This window comes from Macaca mulatta, chromosome 11 (assembly GCF_049350105.2).
Source record: "Macaca mulatta isolate MMU2019108-1 chromosome 11, T2T-MMU8v2.0, whole genome shotgun sequence".
Classification (NCBI taxonomy): domain Eukaryota; kingdom Metazoa; phylum Chordata; class Mammalia; order Primates; family Cercopithecidae; genus Macaca; species Macaca mulatta.
The window spans coordinates 31,020,663-31,023,387 of record NC_133416.1 but is presented as its reverse complement, the minus strand read 5'-3'; the positions used below and the strand labels follow the sequence as shown (position 1 = coordinate 31,023,387).

Below are 2,725 nucleotides of genomic sequence, written 5' to 3'. Positions count from 1 at the left end.
AAGCCATTTATAGACTCAATGCTATTCCATTAAACTACCATTGACATCCTTCACAGAATTACAAAAAGCAACTATTTTAAAATTCATGTGGAACCAAAAAATAGCTCATATAGCCAGGACAATCCTAAGCAAAAGAACAAAGCTAGAGGCATCATGCTACCCAACTTCAAACTAGGATACAGTAACCAAAACAGCATGGTACTTGTACAAAAACAGGCATATAGACCAATGGAACAGAATAGATAACTCAGAAATAACACCACACATCTACAACCATCTGATCTTTGACAAGCCTGACAAAAACAAGCAATGGGGAAAAGATTCCCTATCTAATAAATGGTGCTGGAAAAACTGGATAGCCATATCCATAAAACAGAAACTGGACCCCTTACTTACACCTTATACAAAAATTAACTCAGTGTGGTTTAAAGACTTAAATGTAAAACACAAAACTATAAAAACCCTAAAAGAAAATCTACGCAATACCATTCAGGAAATAGGCATGGGCAAAGATTTTATGATGAAATATCTGAAAGCTATACGATGAAAGCAACAATTAACAAATGGGATCCAATTAAACTAAAGAGCTTCTGCAGAGAAAAAAATATATATCATCAGAGTCAACAGACAACCTACAGAATGGGAGAAAATTTTGCAATCTACTCATCTGACAAAATTCTAATATCAAGAATCTACAAGGAACTTCAGCAAATTCAGAAGAATAAAACAACCCCATTAAAAAGTGGGCAAAGGCTTTTTCTCTCAGGCCGGTGGCGCCGACAGGATGGGCAAGTGTCGTGGACTTCATACTGCTAGGAAGCTCTGTAGTCACCGACGAGACCAGAAGTGGCATGATAAACAGTACAAGAAAACCCATTTGGGCACAGCCCTGAAGGCCTACCCTTTTGGAGGTGCTTCTCATGCAAAAGGAATCATCCTGGAAAAGTAGGAGTTGAAGCCAAACAGCCAAATTCTGTCATTAGGAAGTGTATCAGGGTCCAGCTGATCAAGAATGGCAAGAAAATCACAGCCTTTGTACCCAACGACGGTTGCTTGAACTTTATTGAGGAAAATGATGAAGTTTTGGATGCTGGATTTGGTCGCAAAGGTCATACTGTTGGTGATATTCCTGGAGTCCGCTTTAAGGTTGTCAAAGTAGCCAATGTGTCTCTTCTGGCCCTATACAAAGGCAAGAAGGAAAGACCAAGATCATACATTTTAATGGTGAAAACACTGTAGTAATAAATTTTCATATGCCAAAAAAAGTGGGCAAAGGACATAAACAAACACTTCTCAAAAGAAGACATAAATTCTGCCAACAAACATGAAAAAAAATTTGCTCAACATCATTGATCATCAGAGTAATGTAAATCAAAACCACAGTGAAATACCATCTCATGCCATTCAGAATGGCAATTATTAAAAAGTCAAGGAACAACAGATGCTGGCAAGGTTGCAGAGAAATGGGAACACTTTTAGACTGTTGGCCAGAATGTTAATTAGTTCAACCATTATGGAAGGCAGTGTGTCAATTCCTCAAAGATTTAGAGCCAGAAATACCATTTGACACAGCAATCTTATTACTGCATGTATACCCAAAGAAATATAAATTATTCTGTTATAAAGGTACACACATGCATATGTTCAATGCAATGCTATTTACAATAGCAAAGAGATGGAATCAACCCAAATGCCCATCAATGACAGACTGAGTAAAGAAAATATGGTACATATATGCCAAGGAATACTATGCAGCCATAAAAAGGAATGAGATCATGTCCTTTGCAGGGACATGGATGAAGCAGGAAACCATTATCCTCAGCAAACTAATGCAGGAGCAGAAAACCAAACACTGCATGTCCTCACTTATAAGTGGGAGCTGAACAATGAGAACACATGGACACACGGAGTGGAATAACACACACTGGGGCCTGTCAGGGGACAGCACGGGTGGGGAGAGCATCAGGAAAAATAGCTAATGCATGTCAGGCTTAATACCTAGTTGATGGGTTCATAGGTGTCGTAAACCACCATGGCACACATTTACCTATGTAACAAATCTGCACATCCTGCACATGTATCCCAGAACTTAAAAGTTTAAAAAAAATAGTAATACATCAAAACTAAGGTTAATTTGAAAATTAACCAATGTAGATTAACCAGTAAGTAAACAAAGTAGACAAGCCATGTGATTATTTCAATAAATACAAAAAAATGATAATATTCAATACCCATTTATTATCTAAAAGAAAAATATTCCACACACTAGAGATAGCCAGAAATTTTCTTAATCTGATAACGGTTATCTACAAAAATGTTAATGATCCATATAACACGGTAAAATATTTACCATTTTCTCCTCCTGAGAATGGCAAGAACATAAGATGTCTACAGCCAACAATCCTATTCAAAAATTGGAGGACCGAGCTAGTTCAATAAAGCAATAAAAAAGTAAAAAGATTGAAAAAGAATTAGTAAAATTCTCGTTATTCACAAATGATGTGATTTTTTACATAGAAAGCTCAAATTAATTCTCAAACCATTAGAGATAGTAAGTAAATTTAGGAAAGTTGCTGGGTATAAGACCAACATACCTTGCTTTATATTTATCCCAAGAAGGCAGAATGTTACCTTTCCCAGTCAATAGGTAGGATGTTGATGCCAATGGCACTCTACATAACTAAATAATTTGGAAGAAAACTTGTTATTCACACAAGGGATTCCT

At 36.6% G+C, this 2,725-nt stretch overlaps 1 pseudogene across 1 annotated transcript; it reads left to right on the top strand.

The window, feature by feature from the left end:
- The first annotated feature begins 753 nt into the window (after positions 1 to 753).
- Positions 754 to 1,265, top strand: LOC710644 (small ribosomal subunit protein uS12 pseudogene; annotated as a pseudogene). The gene has a single exon (XR_001447961.3). The product of XR_001447961.3 is annotated as a small ribosomal subunit protein uS12 pseudogene (transcript).
- Positions 1,266 to 2,725: the final 1,460 nt, after the last annotated feature.